This window comes from Malaclemys terrapin, chromosome 11, assembly GCF_027887155.1.
Source record: "Malaclemys terrapin pileata isolate rMalTer1 chromosome 11, rMalTer1.hap1, whole genome shotgun sequence".
Taxonomy (NCBI): domain Eukaryota; kingdom Metazoa; phylum Chordata; order Testudines; family Emydidae; genus Malaclemys; species Malaclemys terrapin.
Window position 1 is genome coordinate 30,773,680 of NC_071515.1, and position 18,636 is coordinate 30,792,315.

Sequence of the window (18,636 nt, forward strand, 5' to 3'; positions counted from 1 at the left end):
TTAGAAAAACATCCAATCTTGATTTTAAAAATCATCAGTGATGGATTAACCTTCACAACCCTCAGTAAATTGTTCCAGTGCCTAATTACCCTCACTAGCAAAAATGTATGCCTTGTATATATGCTCACGCCCCCTTTAGATGATTGCTCAGGTCTTGTCTTTCCATGAAATGTCAAAACTTGGTCTTGTTGGTTTTGAGCACACTGAAATCACCATGAATTAGTTTGCAACTGCGAGTGTTCATGAATTCTTACATATCTATCTATAGACTGAATAGTTTAATGCAGTGTTCTTAACCAGGGGTATGTGTACCTCGGGGGTATGCAGAGATCTTCCAGGGGATACATCAACTCATCTAGATATTTGCCTAGTTTTACAACAGGCTACATAAAAAGCACCAGCAAAGTCAGTACAAAGTAAAATTTCATACAGACAATGACTTGTTTATACTGCTCTATATACTATATGCTGAAATGTAAGTACAATATTTATATTCCGATCGATTTATTTTATAATGATACAGTAAAAATGAGAAAGCAAGCAATTTTTCAGTGCTAGTGTGCTGTGACACTTATGTATTTTTATGTCTGATTTTGTAAGCAAGTAGTTTTTAAGTGAGCTGAAACTGGGGTTAAGCAAGACAAATCAACCCCCTGAAAGGGGTATGAAGGTTGAGAGCCACTGGTCTAATGTAATGTCTCCATCCTGGTGGCTACCACCACCTAAACTGATGTCCTGACATTTCATTTTCTTTAAAGTATTTCTTTGCAAAGGTGTATTTATTTACATTGTTGTGTATGAAGACACTGCCTGTTTTTTTCTGTGTATTTTTTCAGTGTCAGGGGTTAGATTTTTTCGCCCCCAAGAACTGTTCTTCAATCATTTCAATACATTCAAGCCATTTCTTCTTTTTCTAGCTGAAGCATAATTTAGTGTAGCATGAGCATAAGAATAAGAGCCAGAAGCACTAATTCTAATCCAGTTCTGACAACGGTGATATTAGGCAAGTCATTTAAGCTCTCTGTCTCAGTTTCACCATAAAATGGGATAACACACACCTAAGTCACAGGGGTGTTGTGAGGATTAATTCATATTGGTAAAATGCTTTGAAGTGCTTAGTGTTTTCCCTTTATACTTTTAAAATGGAGAAAATATACTGAATATTAGTTTCCCACAGAACCAACCATGATGTGTTAAGACAAACATGCATGATCGTTAGAAAACCACAGAGACTCCATGACTCCTGCAAAGGCAACACAATGTCGCTAAGATATGCTCCAGCAAAAGTTCTGTAACACTCATATCTGTGATAGGAAAGCTGTTTTGCAGGCTATTGCCAATTCAGAAAATATACGTGCAATATGTTGCACCTATTATGGAATTTATATTGTGTGCCTGCTGATGAGCTCAAATGAGGTGATTCAAATTGATACCATGGGATTGGATTTCTATTGCATGTTTCATAAACCAGGACATCTGGCCCACTTCATGACCATGGAAATCAGGAGCTGGCCAGAATTCTCAGGGGGAGGGGGCACCTGCTGTATGGTCTCCCAGCTGCCCCAACATGGCCATTGGCTAAAAGCCGCAATCTAGCCCTTAACTTTCAATAGGTGTTCTCCATATGTTCCATGTACAGACTTTAAATGTTGATTTTAAACATTACCAGAGATTCTAGACTAGATCAGAGAACTAGAGGCCAAACAATTTATTTCTCTCTAGGATATACTTTGTTGTTTGAGTCCCTCTGTCTGTCAAATGCTTTTTAATTGGAAAAGCATGTATTGTGGCACCCTATTACTCTGAAAGAGTTTCCATCTGCTCGTTTGTGTTTAGAATACTGGCGGAAGGCTGAAAATTGCTAGCTCCGTGGGTGTTTGTTGCTACATTACGTACAAAAATCTTTTGCTTGCTTGTTATGGCTGCATAGTTATCAATGCTTTGTACAAACACTAGTAAGACTGCAATACACTAACATATAAAGCAAAAGTTAAAAAGAAATTATCAGAGCCTCCTTGTGTAGTAATTTCTGTCCTATGAAAGGATAAAAAAGTTTACTTGGCTCAATCTGAATTCAACCCATTTGCTCTGCATGATTAAAGCTGTTCCTCTGACTGAAATACGAATGCTGCTGTCTCCAGAGAGAGCTGTAATGATGATTTCTAAAGAAAGTAAATCCTGAAAGGTTCAAAGGTAATCAGTAAAAAAAAAAACTATTCAAGTGTGGAGAAACTACTATTCGCTTCTAGGACTTATTTATGTAAAATGGCTTTAATGTGGATTAATAGTTTCCAGAGACAGGTGTGAATTTCAGGTTGGTCACTGGTGGGGTGAGCTGTTTGCTTGCAATATACTGATTCTGCAAAGAGCATTTTTGTTGTGTGCACCCATTTTTAACCTTTTCTTAGTGGCCTTACTGATCCACATGAATGGTTACATTCAGTTATTGTCAAAAAACCGCAGATAACTTCGTATATCGGTTGTTTAATGAACACACTGTTTCCCCCTATTCAGAAACCCCTCTACAAATTGTAGCAATAAAACAAACAAAATGGGAGTATAAGGGATATAATATAAACAACTGATTCTTGCAGTTATGCTCCAAAATATGATTTCCAGCCAGATTAATATGCTAGCAGCTGTGTTTCTGTGGTGCAAGATCTCCAGTGACATCCAGTGGCCAGTTTGATTGGTCCCAGGAGTGTATTTCCCATAGCTGTCCTGAAGTAAATGTTTCTGGTGAATTTTCTTTACTTTCATATCTGGAGAGGTGATTGCTTTGTATTCATTTGGACTGACCCCTAAGAATTTTAAGGCTCTTACACCAAAACCTTTTTTGTGGAGGAGGGAGGGAGATAGGATTTTGCAATATGTCAGCTTCATTCAAAATGATTTACATTATTTTGTTGGTTCTGTTTCTCATTTCTTCTCTTCCTGGGAAGCCAGAGCATGACAGTTTTAATCTGTAGGGTGGAAAGTAGGGGGACTAAATGGTATTGCTGATATTCCTGTTTGCAGCTGATACCAAAGAGGAATATTCATTGTATGCTAACAGTGTGCTCAACTGTGTAAATAACATGGCCCCAGTCTAAGTAAACAAACCATGCAGTACATATGCAGTCAGAAATAGATTACCAGAAAACGTATCCATCACAAAGTGGTGCAGTTTAATAAATAAAGAAATATAGTGGATTGTCAAAGGCTTCACATAAGGAAGTGGGGGTGAAAGGGAGGTCCTGGAGTAAAAGGCAGCATATTAAAAACCAAGAAGTTTGGAATGCGAAGGTACAATACAGAAGGGTAGGTGTAGAGCCAATCAAAGAACTGTAGATAGAACCATGTTTTGTCTCGGAATATGCAGTTCCACTGGAATGTTTCATATCATCAAGTTGGCTTCATTGGAATTCCATTTCAGAAGAGAAAAAAGTTCTGACAATGTTGAAATGCCCCCCTTTGACACTTTTTATATTTTATATTTCATTTTGAAATAACTTTTCATGTAAAAACTTATTTTGTATTGCGGTAAGAACATTGCTACCTCCTGTCACTGGAAGAAATCTAGTAGGTTGAGCTGAAGGATGTTAGCCAAGTAGCTGCAATTTACATTAATGGAAGCTGAATGGTTAAAACACATTCTGGTTGAAAGTATACCATTTGGGGCCATATAGTATTTGTCTCTCAAGTCAGGTAGAGAATGGCCAATCTAAACATGGGAAATTATCCAGAAGTAGAAAGCAGAACTGTGGAAGCCAAAAATGATGTAGAGTTAACTTTTACATAAATTAAACATTCTAACATCATTTTCCTGAATCAACTATTTTGCCACAAATCATTTACAGTAATAACTGAGGGAGTAACAGGTTTGTGTGTTTGTTTTGCACGGGTCACATTTGGAAGTACAGTAATATTCCAAGAAAGTTATCTAGATACACATGTTGTCCCAATTTAACTAAAAATGTGTTGTTTAATTGACTTTTAGTTAAACATGAGCAATAGTGTGTGTGTGAACTCCTGATATAGGTTTAAATCTTAGGCTTATGTTGTTTTAGCTTTGCCTCCTTAAATAGCGAGGGGCATACTTATGAATACAACTGGTCAGGAATTTCCTGTGAAAATGTAGTTCCTGCAAAATTAAAATTTTCTAAGGAAAATTTTGATTAGCTAAACTTTGTTCCTTTTTTTTCCTCTGGGAAAATTAAAACAAAGTAATTTGTGATGGGTCAGGCTGACCTGACTCAAAATATTTCAGTTTGCCAAACTAAATCAAAAGGTTCTTGTTTTGGCTCAGTTTGACATTAACTATGACCACGTGAACTGCCACAGTACTTCCTGGGAGCTGTACTTAGGTTTCTCCTGGCCCTATTCTATCCGTGGACTTCTTGTCCAGAATACATCTCTCAAGATGCACTGAGCTCTCCCTTCTGATTGAACTTCCCTGATGTATTATGGGAAGTCCATGACTGTGGTGCATCAAGAGAGGTATTTCAGCCACTGAACCCAATCCATAGAGGAGAACGATGGCATGAGGTACCCTAACTATAAGTTACAGGAGGAACTGTGGTAGTTTAGGTGAACACAGTTCAATGTCAAACCAAGCCAAAATGAAACGTTTCATCTTGGAAATGTTGAAACATTTTGTGGTGTTTGAAATCCTTAGCACACTGCAGGGCACCAGTGTGTCCCTATTAAAGGACAATTTTAATTCTGAATCTTCTGCACAATCTCTAATAGTTACAATCAACATTACAGTTTGTGATCAGGCCTGCCAGGTGTACTAATTAGCACACAAAAGAACTGTATGACTTCTGCCCAAATTGCTGCAGGGAGAAGCTTGTGGGGGAATTACTACAATTTCGAGCAATAATTGTGATTACAATGCACAGATAGGCTTTTTCCCTTCATGCTGCCTAATAGAGAAGTGCTAAAGTAGTGCTATTCTGGTATTCAGTCTAGCCTGATTTAAGAATGTCATGCATAAGGCTACAAGGAGGTCATGAATTCGTGATTTTAGGGGAACTCCATGACTTCAGCCCTGAGCGGTGGGGCTCGGACTTTCATGCTTTATTGTTTATTCTTGAGACCTACCTGTGACTTTTACTAAAAGTCCTGTGACAAAATCTTAGCCTTAGTCATGCAGAAGCAATTGAAGGCTTGTGAAAAGGAAGTCTCAGGAACGTTGTGTGCTGAGGGAAGAGGAACATTGAGACATTCAGTTTGCCCTTACTTGAATTGTCAGTGATGGAAGAAAAAGTTTGGGCTAGCTCTTGTTTTTTTCATAACTCATTCACACATCTTTTAGAAAATGTTAGTGAACTGAATTTCATGATGTGTATGAAAGTTAAGAAGGCAAGATTACTTCTGATGTGTCCTTTTTGCCATCCAAAAAGTGGTAGCTCAGACACTTTGCTGAAAGTCAACTGATTAGAAAGAGAAAACTTAAATTTAGCAAATCTGATACTTAGTTGTTGCATTCACTTTCTGCACTGACACTGAAATAATTGAAGCTGATTCAGATGTCTGTGGATGAAACAGCTCTATAACATGCAGGACCTTTGTGTTTTTTATTCACCCTCCTTAGCCAGCCTTATTTTTGTCCCATTGTAGCAGGGTGGACACCTGCTCCTGCCTGGAAGGGCCTGAGATAGCCCAGGGAGTAGGCAGTGTGAAGGCTGAGCTGATTAGGGGAAGTGGCTGCAGCTGGGGCCACGCCCCAAACAGCCTCAGCAGGCCCTATAAAGGCTGGGAGCCAGGAGCTCAGCGGAGTCTCTCTCTGCCTTCAGAGAGAGAAGGGCCTGGCTGCAGGGTGCTAGACAGGATACCTGTAGTAGAGCAGGGCTGGGGAAAGGCTGGGGAGCTGGGGAGCTCCAGCCTGGATAGCCCCAGGCTGTGGCCTGGTAGTAGGCCAAGGGGTTTCTGGGGGTTGCAGTGGGCAGCCCAGGGCTAGGCCAAGGCAGCAGGTCCAAGCCCCCCTTGCCAGTGATGAGTGGCCTATACTGCAGTCTGCCCCAGGGAGCGGGGGCTAGTTGGTGACTGGCAGTGGCCTAGTGTTTAGGCAAGGTGGGGCTAGTGGGTGGGGGTTCCCTGGGGGGGAGACCCAGATCTGTGGGGTACTGCCAGGGGGCAGTGACCCAGAGCAAGGGGCACCAGGGGTCCTGGGAGGGACACAGCGGCCAGAAGTAGGGACAAGGCTGATCACTGGCCTGCAGAGGGCACTCCAGATGCTGGATGAGCTGATTCCCTGGAGTAACTAGTAGGGGGCGCCCCAGGGGTGAGTCTGTACCCTTACACCCATCCTCCTGGTTCAAGGTATAGATGGCACAGCACTGGTGACACACAGTCCAATAAAATGTAGCTGTATCTGTTATGGTGTCAGATATTTGATGGTAATAGTTGTAGAGATCTAAGTGATAAGACTGGAAGTAAAAGACCACAGTGTTAAAGGTTATAAGGTGCCCCTGCATTGCATCCACTGTCATTTAAGAACCACTGGGGAGAGATTGACAGGTACTTAGAAATTGTCAGGGTCTCTTTCTCTCACTACGGTGACTAGCTCAAATTTTAGTGGAAGATTGTTTTCTCTCTTATGCAGAGGATGTGACCCAAAACATTAGTGGCCTGATCCAAAGCCCAATGAAATCAATGGGAGTCTTTCTATTGACTTCAGTGGGCTTTTTGTCAGATGTTTGGTGTATAGTGGTCCCCTAGCCAGGACATAAGTTATATTTATGCAGAGCCCCAGCAAACTAGCAGCAGTCAGTAACCTGTAATGTCATAAAAACTTTCAAAGAAACTTTCAGCCACTGTTTTTCAAACTTTCAGTAGAGAAATGGATGAATTCCATGTATGCTTCATGAATTCCCATGTATGATAGTGTTATGTACACCGCTACCCCAATACAATGCTGTCCTCGGGAGCCAAAAAATCGTATCCTGTTATAGGTGAAACCGCGTTATATCGAACTTGCTTTGATCTGCCAGAGTGCGCAGCCCCGGAGCACTGCTTTACCGCGTTATATCCGAATTCGTGTTATATCGGGTCGCATTATACCGGGGTAGAGGTGGACTTGGCTGAATGGCTGGCTATGCGATCAGCCAATATTAGGCTTAATTTTAATATTTTGAAAATTGGGTAAACTAACTCAGACTAGATCCTAATATGTATTGGAAAGGTGAAAAATCTAGCTTTGGTCTACCTCTTCCTTTTTTTTTTTTTTTTTTTAATCTGAATTTATATTTTGTAAGTACACTGCCACATGGCTAATTCTGAATAGTAAATATCTGTGTCTGGTTGCACTGATAGCAAGTATATATTTACATATAAATATATAAAAAACTTCCATAATTTCATACTAAGGACGGGTGTGACAAAATGGAAATCTTGTTTTCCCTATTGTTAACCCAGCAGAGGTTAATTAGGATCCCCTGGTTAACAAATATGCCTTTTCTCCTCAGTTAGGCCAATTATGATAGCTCATTGTACAGTTTATATGAATGTGGAAGAAACATCTTACTCCTTTTAAGGTGAAATACCGACAGATATGGTTACTTTTAAATGGAGGAATTAACTTACCCTTGGAGCATTTAACCCTAACTAGAATGATTGCAAATATGGTTAGTTAAATATTCAATTTCATTTGTGGGAATACTTAAATTCTGGACTCTTACTATCATGGATCTTAAGCTCATTATTATAGGCAGCTGGAAGACAGTAAGCTAATATATGACTTACACTTTCAGTGAGATAACTGCATTAGTATTTGAGCAGACAGCTTTAGGGTATGGTTGAATCATTTGTGAAGAAAAAAAATATACCTAGAAGAAGAAACAACCCTGCTACTATCAAACCAAACATCACAAAAGCATTCTTATTAATGCTGATATCTGAGCATTACCAACGGGGGCCCAATCCTCAGCTGGTGTAAATCAGCGTAGATCCACTGACTTAAAGGAGATTCTCTTATCTACACACACTGGGCTCTCTGACCAAATAATATCTTTTTACTTTTCTTGGGATTCCTGGGGTCATCTGAGGGAAGAGTAAGGATCCAGAAGATTTCTTAAAAGAAATCATAAATATTTAAACAAAAAATCCCCTGGAGGTTCAGAAATCTACTTACTTCTTTAGAATTCTTTAAAAGTTTCTGTGGATATTGTATTAGCTCAATCCTTTGAGCCTTGTGATGCATTATAACTCCAAACGTGTAAAAAGTTCAAAGAATAGTCAATATTAGAAAAAGGTTGCAGCATCTAACTGCTCTTTATATACAGTCCAAATATGCAGAAACTAAATGGCAAAGACATAATCAAGTTAAAGCATGTCCTGACTTCTGATAATGACTTCACCTCACCTTGTTTTTATAGACTAGGTGATTCCTGTGATTCGTTGAAGGAGAATGTCTCTTGTCATATATCATCTCAGTACAATCAACCTGCTTTATGTAATCCTAAAATTTGACTTGAACTGAAACTGCCAAAGGAATCAAACCTACATCTCTTAATCTCCTGAACCAACACTGTCACAAAAAATTTTCTGACAGTGATGTGCACAGAGAGACACACTTTCTTTTATCATCAAGAATTGATAAACTATATCATGAAGAGACCTTTTTTGTTAAAGGCCTGTGCAAGTGAACTCAACATTCAGGTTGATATGTAAACTTAGCTAGGAATTTCCAGTTGATGTTTGGGTTTTGTACAGATGTGTTTAATGATATGTCTGCTGATGAATTGCATTTAGCAATCTTAAATATAACTTAAGTTATTTTTGTTAGAATTTCTTTTGTCCTTTTGTAAATCTGAGATTTGACAATAATATTAGGCTTCTGCTGCTTCTCATGGGAAAACCCTGCATGCTGTCCAGCGAAAGCTTGAGCATTGAGATTTTTATGCAAGGAGAGCAGTTTTTTCAGATTGTTTTACCAACATCCTTCCTGAGATTTCCAGCCACACAAGCGGTCTCCCACCCTGCTTCTTTTCTCCCAGAAAAGAAGCAGCGGCAACCCTTTCAGAGCCCTGCTCCATGGCACAATACAGTAACTCCTCACTTAATGTTGTAGTTATGTTCCTGAAAAATGCAACTTTAAGTGAAACAATGTTAAACGAATCCAATTTTCACATAAGATTTAATGGAAAGGCGGGGGGTTAGGTTCTAAGGAAACTTTTTGGGGGCAGACAAAAGGCATTATATACTGTACAGTGCTGTACTGTACTGTGGTTCGGAAGTGCCCCAGGCTTATCCCACACACGCACAGTCCGCTGCAAACAAGGATGCTAGGAAGCACCTTCGCAGTGGCAGCTTCCCCGGAGAAGAACAGGCACCGACTTTGCCGGGGGATGCTCCAGGTCCGCCTCTTCCCGTCCCCGTTCACTCCTGGCCCACTTCTTCCCACCCCCACTCCACCTCCTCGCTGGAGCACGTCGCATCCCCGTTCCTTCCTCCCCACCCCCCCAAAAGTCCTAAGCACCGCCAAACAACGTTAAGCGGGAGGACGTTAAGTGAGGAGTTACAGCTACAACTCAGATCGATCTCACTCATTCTGGTTCCTTTGTTATCCCCCAGTCTGGTGCTTTCCCTTTTGCTTAAGTCACATACATCAATAGGGTCCAACAGAACAGGACTGTCTTCTATCAAACCCTCAGATGGCCTGTTAACTGTTAAACACGACCCTCACCTGACCCACCTAGCTCCATTCCCTGCAGCTCCTGGTGCTTTTGAAATACAGTTACGTGCTTAGCACTAAACAAGTTTAAGTGTTGATTGCTTAAAAATGACAACTTTAAATCAAGAGGTGATTAAACTTTATTTGCTAAACAGATGGCAAAAAACAAGCAAAAAGGCCAGGATCATTGATATGTTTCCTTTTAAAAAATGAAGTCAATGTAGTGCTTTTAAATGTCTTAGATGAGCATATCTAGCTCATTGGCATTTCTCAAATCTGATATGGCCTCTGAGAGGGTGAGAATATGGTTCAGTCTCTGTTGAGGCTCAATGTGGAGACTGCAAAAGTGTGCCAGTTAGTGCCAATTGTGATGTATTTTTTTATAAGACCAGTGTCAGCCAGCATAGCCTGCCAGCCACAGTTCTCAGAAAACATACTGTAGTTTCCATTAGAAATAATTCAGCTTGGAAGAGAACAACTCACTGAACTGGGAGAATATGCTTTGGTTAAGCAATATAGTAATGCTAATGTGAGCCACCACTGTGTGTGCAAGGTTTAATAAAGAAGCTGTTACTGTTTCCTGCTATGTACTGCCTTACAGTAAATGCCACTTTCTGATCATTTAGCTTGTGTTCAGTTTTATACATTAAGTGCACAGAGCTCAGTAACTGGTACCTACTTTCTGTATTGCAGCACTCTTAAACTGAATTTCATTTTTTGTGACAATCATATTAAAGTATTTCCAGTCTTTACACTTTAGCTCTTCAGCAGCTCATCCTAAACTTCGCTGTGAATATAGGACACACTTCATCTCCAACAACTAAAAAGTTATTTTCCACTTGCTGACTAATATTTCTGGTGCTATTAACTAGTTCTTTCCTACCAAGCCCCAAGTGAGCAGGAAGCCAAACAAAAATTCAATCAAGTGCTATTAAACTCAAAATTGAAAATCTTTTTCCATATAATATTTAATCTATTATCTGTTTTCTCCAACTTAATAGACTTGAACTCAGCCATGAAGCTGAAAAAATACCAGCTCAATAAATTTCATATCATATCTTTGATTCAACTCATTTTACAGTAATAAAGCAATTACCATTGCTAAATAAATGGAAAATGTTGTAGTATTTGTACCTTGATAAAATCCATTTTAGAAAAAAGCATTCCTAAATCAAAGGCAATCGATCCACGTTTAGAGCATCAGAGGTAACCAAGCCTACTGTATCATTTAACTTTTAGACAGGCCTTTCCACAGAGAAAGAAAACCAGTCCCCTTGTTAACCTTGTGAAAACTTCAGATTAAAATGACACTACTGTACTGAGAAAGCACAATATCAAATGCAGGCTTTAAAACTTGTTAAACGTCTTCATAATTGCATTTATTACTATGTGGTCCTTTCTCATCAAGTTTCATTTCCTCTCTTTTCAGGAGGGGTTGAATGGGAAAGAAGGTGAAAAAGGATGAGGGGTTACATACTATGCAGGAAAAACGCAGATAAAGGACAAAACATTCCAATGTTGACCCCCGGTGTTTCCTCTGCAGAGTTCTTTCCTCCCCCTACCTGCTAAGGAATGAGGAACTGGCCAGCATCCTGAACTTGTGGATGTTCCAAAGATCATCTCACATATTCAGCAGCAGCAGCAGCAGCTTTATTCACATGCCAGCCCAGTCCCCCCTCCACACAGCCACTTTACCATGCAGTTTTTGCCAGTACCAGCACCAAAGATCTCTGGTGGAAATTGCAGCTGAGGAGGCACAGATAATGTGGGTTTAAGCAGCAGAAGCATTTGGGTGAATTTTAGCTCATGAGTCTTCCTGCACTTGCTGAGAGGAAAGTCTGATCCCCAGTTTCCTTACATTTCCTTCTCTAGCTCGGTCTTCCAAGGGTATGTCTACACTACGAGAGTACTTCGATGTCACTTAAATCGAATATGTGGAATCGATATTACAAAGTCGAACGTGTGTTTCCACACTAAGGACAGTAATTCGACTTTGTGAGTCCACACTAACGGGGCAAGCGTCGACATTGGAAGTGGTGCACTGTGGGCAGCTATCCCACAGTTCCCGCAGTCCCCGCTGCCCATTGGAATTCTGGGTCGAGCCCCTAATGCCTGCTGGGGGAAAAAATGTGTCGAGGGTGGTTTTGGGTAACTGTCGTCATCCAACAGTCACTCCCGCCCTCCCTCCCTGAAAGCGCCGGCGGGCAATCAGTTCGCGCACTTTTTTGCTGAGTGACAGCGCGGGCGCCACAGCACTGTGAGCATGGAGCCCGCTGCGACCATCGCTGCAGTTGTGGCTGTTGTCAACACCTCACACCTTATCAGCCACCTTTTCCAGAGGCAGATGGTGAGAAATCGGGCGAGGAGGCTACGGCAGCGCGATGAGGACATGAAGTCTGAGAGTGGCACAGACCTGTCACAAAGCACAGGACCCCGCGCCGTGGACATCATGGTGGTAATGGGTCATGTTGATGCCGTGGAACGGCGATTCTGGGCACGTGAAACAAGCACTGACTGGTGGGACCGCATAGTGCTGCAGGTCTGGGATGAATCCCAGTGGCTGAGAAACTTTCGCATGTGGAAGGGAACTTTCCTTGAACTTTGTGAGTTGCTGTCCCCTGCCCTGAAGCGCAAGGACACCCGGATGCGAGCAGCCCTGACTGTCCAGAAGTGAGTGGCCATAGCCCTCTGGAAACTTGCCACGCCAGAGAGCTACCGGTCAGTCGCGAACCACTTTGGCGTGGGCAAATCTACCGTGGGGGTTGTTGTGATGCAAGTAGCCAAGGCAATCGTTGATGTACTGCTGTCAAAGGTAGTGACCCTGGGAAACGTGGAGGCGATCATAGATGGCTTTGCAGCGATGGGATTCCCAAACTGCGGTAGGGCCATAGATGGAACTCACATCCCTATCTTGGGACCGGACCACCAGGCCAGCCAGTACATTAATCGAAAGGGCTACTTTTCCATGGTGCTGCAAGCACTGGTGGACCACAGGGGACGTTTTACCAACATCTACGTGGGATGGCCGGGCAAGGTTCATGACGCTCGCGTTTTCAGGAACTCTGGTCTGTTTAGATGGCTGCAGGAAGGTACTTACTTCCCAGACCACAAAATAACTGTTGGGGATGTGGAGATGCCTATAGTGATCCTCAGGGACCCAGCCTACCCGCTAATGCCCTGGCTCATGAAGCCCTATACTGGCGCCCTGGACAGTGAAAAGGAACTCTTCAACTACCATCTGAGCAAGTGCAGAATGGTGGTGGAGTGTGCTTTTGGACATCTCAAGGGGAGATGGAGAAGCTTATTGACTCGCTCAGATCTCAGCGAAACCAATATCCCCATTGTTATTGCAGCTTGCTGTGTGCTCCACAATCTCTGTGAGAGCAAGGGGGAGACCTTTATGGCGGGGTGGGAGGTTGAGGCAAATTGCCTGACTGCTGATTACGCCCAGCCAGACAGCCGTGCGATTAGAAGAGCCCAGCGGGACGTGCTGTGCATCCGGGAGGCTTTGAAAGCTAGGTTCCTGAGTGAGCAGGGTAACCTGTGACAATTTTGTTGGTTTACAGAGAAGCTGAACCTGCCCCCGTTTCTTTACCCAGTGACTGTTCACAATCCTCTCCAGTTTCATACCCCATTCACCCCCTTCCCCCCCTTCCAACACATGTTTAAAAATAAAATCACTGAAAATTTGTTAATGAACAACGTTTTATTTATTACTGTTTTCGCGGTAAAGTGTTGAAACTGGGACGCAGACTGTGGTGGGGAGCGGGTGTACAGTACTCATGCAAAGGACGCTTCTAAACTGGAGGAATGCCAGGCTCCTTCTTCTACAGTGGTCCGCACTGGCGGACTGATTGTTTGAACGGAGCCTGCCATCCCTCCTGTTCGGGACTCTGTGTGTGGGGGCTATGTGACTTTGTGGCAGGGGGGAGGACGGTTACAGATTCCCTGCTGCGTGACTCTGTGATCCAGGATAAGGACCGCTGCATAAGATCTGTAACCGCCCTCCCCCGCCACAAAGTCTCATAGCCCCCCCCCCATCCCAAACAATGAAAACCACCTCCCAGACTGACCAGGGTGCCTAGTGACTGCACTGTGTGTGTGACCTGCTGCTGAACCTGCCCCCGTGTCTGTACCAACCACCTTTCCCCCCCTTAAAACAGACTGTCCTCTAAAAAAACATGATGGAAACAGCAATTAACAGAAACTTATTTTTTATTAGCAAATGAACAATGAAACTGGGATGGGGGCTTGGGTGATGCAGGAAGGAAAGGACTTATCAAATTTTGGGGAATGACAGCCTTCTGCCACTTGAGCAGTCTGCAGGGGTAGAGTGACAGTTTTCACGGGCTCTGCAGCCCCTCCTTCTTGGTACTTTCGGTGAGGGGGGTATGGGACTTTGTGGCAGGGGACAGTGGTTACAGAGAGACTGCAGCGGGGCTCTGTCCTCCTGCCTCCAGTCCTGCAGAACATCCACAAGGCACCGGAGCGTGTCTGTTTGCTCCCTCATTAGTCCAAGCAGTGTTTGAGTCGCCTGCTGGTCTTCCTGCCGCCACCTCTCCTCCCGTTCCATGTGTGATCGGTGCATTTGGGACAAGTTCTCCCTCCACTGACTCTGCAGTGTTGACTCGGCACGGGAGCAGCCCATAAGTTCAGAGAACATGTCGTCCCGTGTCCTTTTCCGTCTACGCCTAATCTGCGACAGCCTCTGGGAGTCTGATGACAGGGTAGGTCGGGAGACAGCCACAGCTGTGGGATGGGAAAAAGGGAGTGAATTCCTCAGAAAGATAAATTTTTCAGTGAACAATGAAAATAGTCTTTCTCTGTTAAAAAGGACCATTCACAGCACCTATCACATGCGCACTCAGGACAAGGTCGAATTTTCGGCCTTCGCATTCAGTCCCTGGGGTCCTGCAGTGCAGGTCACAGAATCGGAACAGCACAGCAGAATTTGGGTAGCGGGCTGACATGGTAAGCCGTAGACTTGTGGCAGCTTAAAACTTTAATAATAGCACTGCCCTACTTTCACGTTCAAAGCAATGCTCCTAGCGTTGGCCAGTTCCTGCTGCCAGCAATCCGGCAAGCATGAACTCTGCCCCTGTCCCACCCCCTCGCGGCTGTCCCCGGGAAAGATCCCTCTATGCTGCCCCTCTCCCGCCTCCACCGCATGGCTGTAAACCGGCGGTTACAGTTCTGTAAAGGAACAGGGAAGCAGTCCCAATACTAACATTGCCCTAATTCAAAGCAGGTGACCATGACTGACATCACTCTGATGCGTATTTCTGACAGCGAGAAAGAACGCATGCTTCGGGAAAGCCTCCAAAGACCAGGGCCGTATGCCGCCATGCTGTGCAAGGCAATGATCCCGGAGTACTTGATGGTAGCCTGGCGCGGAAACGTTTCCTACTATGGAGGACACAACAAGGCCGCTCTCCCAAGGAACCTCATGCAAAGGCTTTCCAATTACCTCCGGGAGAGCTTCATGGAGATGTCCCATGAGGATTTCTGCTCTATCCCCAGATATATTGACCGAATTTTCCTGTAGCTGCACTGGCAAGAGCTAAACAGTACAGCGCCTAGGGCAAACCAATCAAGATTTACCGGACATTGTTAGATTTTTTTGCAGCAGTTGCACTGCCAAAGACTAGAACTTTAAGTGCCTAGGACAGTCTAATCATGAAAAAGCCACAGTTAATATTTATATTCTTTTATAAATAAATGTTTACATGTTTAAACCACTTACCGGCTGATCCTTTCCCTGATTCTGGGTCCGGGTTAACGGCTGGGGACGGTTGGTAGGGGATCTCTGTGAGGGTGATGAAGAGATCCTGGCTGTCTGGGAAATCAGCATTGTAAGCGCTGTCGACTGCCTCGTCCTCCTCATCTCCTTCCTCTTCTTCCCCATCCACTACCATCTCAGAGGAAGCGGGCGTGGACAATATCCCGTCCTCAGAGTCCACGGTCAGTGGTGGGGTAGTGGTGGCGACCGCACCTAGGATGGAATGCAGTGCCTTGTAGAAACGGGATGTCTGGGGATGGGATCCGGAGCGTCCGTTTGCCTCTTTGGTCTTCTGGTAGCCTTGTCTCAGCTCCTTGATTTTCACGCGGCACTGCGTTGCATCCCGGCTGTATCCTCTCTCTGCCATGGCTTTAGAGATCTTCTCATAGATCTTTGCATTCTGTCTTTTGGAGCGCAGCTCGGAAAGCACGGACTCATCGCCCCACACAGCGATCAGATCCAAGACTTCCCGATCAGTCCATGCTGGGGCCCTCTTTCTAGTCAGAGATTGCACGGCCATCTCTGCTGGAGAGCTCTGCATCGTTGCCAGTGCTGCTGAGCTCGCCACGATGTCCAAACAGGAAATGAGATTCAAACTGCCCAGACAGGAAAAGGAATTCAAATTTTCCCGGGGCTTTTCCTGTGTGGCTGGTCAGAGCATCCAAGCTCGGACTGCTGTCCAGAGCATCAACAGAGTGGTGCACTGTGGGATAGCTCCCAGAGCTATTAGCGTCGATTTCCATCCACACCTACCCTAATTCGACATGGCCATGTCGAATTTAGTGCTACTCCCCTCGTTGGGGAGGAGTACAGAAGTCGAATTTAGGAGACCTCTATGTCGAACTAAACAGCTTTGTTGTGTGGACGGGTGCAGAGTTAATTTGATTTAGCGCTGCTAAATTCAACATAACCTGCTAGTGTAGACCAGGCCCAAGAGACACAAAAGGGATCCATGAGATCTTGGGCAGTGGGAAACTGACACACGGTGCCTGGCCCCTGTAAATGAAGCAGGTGCAGCTTTCCTGTGCCGGAGCAGGTGCCCCCAGTTTGGCCAACTAAGAGGGTAGGGCAGCACCTGGGGTTATAAGGGATTGGGGGAGACCCCATGAGGATGGCCCTGGTGAATCCAAGCTGCCTGAGTAAGAGTAAGGAAAAGAGGAGCAGGTGAGAGCTGTCAGAGTCCAGAAGGTGTTTCCTGGAGGAAGGCTGAAGGCAAGGAGAGCAGCAAGAGGGATTTGCTCGATGATGTCCTCAAGCCAGAGAGTTAGGGCTGGAGAGGGCAATTGTATTAATTTAGATGGAATAATGGGCCAAAAGTGTTAATGTAATGCAGTCACTGTCCAACATTAAATAGTGTTAAACAAGGATCAGGGTTTGTTATACAGAGACCTTAGCCTGCTTTAGTACCATGGCAAATACACCATTAAAATCCTTTGAACCTTTTATTAAAGATAAAGAAAAGATGGAAAAACAGTTAAAGGATTTTAAATGTAAAGTATTAAGTAAGAGTTTCATTTTAACAACATATTTTGTTCCTTTTCTCGTTAGCAAAAAAAAGTTTTAGAAGGGGAAATTAAACCCTGTTTCTAAGTCTCTTAGATGGTATCAGAGATGGTAATAAGTGTTGTTTTGGGGAAAAGAAAAAGTTAGTTGAGATAGGATGGAACTGTTGCTGCTGCTGTTAAAGTCTGAGCCTCTTTCTTCTCCGGGGGGTGATTGAGATTTAGCTGGAGCTTGTAGTGGTGGCAATGTCATCTAGATCCCTCTCTCTGGCCAGTCTTGGTTGGACATCTTTCAGGATCAGGGTGATGAAGTCCTGGGAGTCCCAGGAAATGGTGGTGGTAGTGGCAGCCATGATGGTGAAGCTTGCTCCAGTAGCCTCCATCTTTTCTTCCATATTGCCCCCTCCCCCCCCCCCGCCAAAGTCGTTAAGGACCCAAAAAGGAAGTGGTGGGTAGAATAGCCCATCCACTCATTATTTTGTCCACCAATTAAGCCTAATATTTGTCTCACTAAATTTTGGTTTATTAATATTTGGACCCTCATTGTGTTGCTTACCAAACATGATATTGACACAGTCCTTGAATTATATCAGTAGGTCTTTTTGTTTAAACTAACATACTCTATCTCCCTTTTGCCCCTTTCTCTATCCACATTTGTTATAGATTATTGTGACATCTTATGAACTTCAACTTACTTTTTAGAGTTGAGGTCACAATTACAGTACATTTGTAGGCAAAATTATCACATCAGGGCTTCTGGTGGTGGTAGTGGTGGTGGGGGGGGGGGAGCAGCAGAAGAGGCAGTTGTCTTCTGGCTCTAAACTGGAGAGCTAAAGCTGAGGGCCAGAGAGGGCTGAAACCATGGGAACAATAGAGTGGCTTACCTACTGGAGCCTCTACACTGGATGACTGGACCCAAGGGAACAGTGAGAGGACCAAAAGGAGTGAGGGAATGAAAGTAATCTCCCAGTCACTAAGCTAGTAATCTCCCTTCCCCCACAAACCCTTATTAGGTGCCTTCAGTTTCTGTAAAGCCTCTTTACAGGCTCAGTCAAATATTTTCTATCAACTATTTTTCTACTGAAAATTGGGGTTTCAGTTAAATGATTTTTTTTAAAAAGAGCCTGCTTTCTGCAGACAATTTCAAATTTTCATCAACAAACGGAATGCCCCCAAACTGAATTATTTCAATTTGGAAATGCTGCCACTGTGCCTAATGGGAGATGTACTTCTGTTGTCTCATGTCCCCGTTCTCCCTTATTGGCCAGGCTCCCTGGCTGGACTACATCACTCCTAATGCACCCTGGCCAGGGGATTCCCATAACCTCTCCAAGAGGGAAGACCATGGTGCTTCACGGTAAATATAGTCTGACCAGGGAACCTGGCCTATAGAGGAAAATGGGAATTTGAGGCACCCAAACTACAACTCCTATGAGGCACCATGGCAACATTTGCAAACTGAAATGGGCCAAAATATTTTGGTTTTAGAATTTCTGTTGACAATTGAAAGTTTTCCATAGAAAATCCTAGGCACTTTTTGACCAGTTCCACTATTTACCAAGGCTCTGCAAGGGGACAACAATTAGATCGGGGTGGCCAACCTGTGGCTCTGGAGCCACATGCAGCTCTTCAGAAGTTAATATGCGGCTCCTTGTATAGGCACCGATTCCAGGGCTGGAGCTACAGGTGCCAACTTT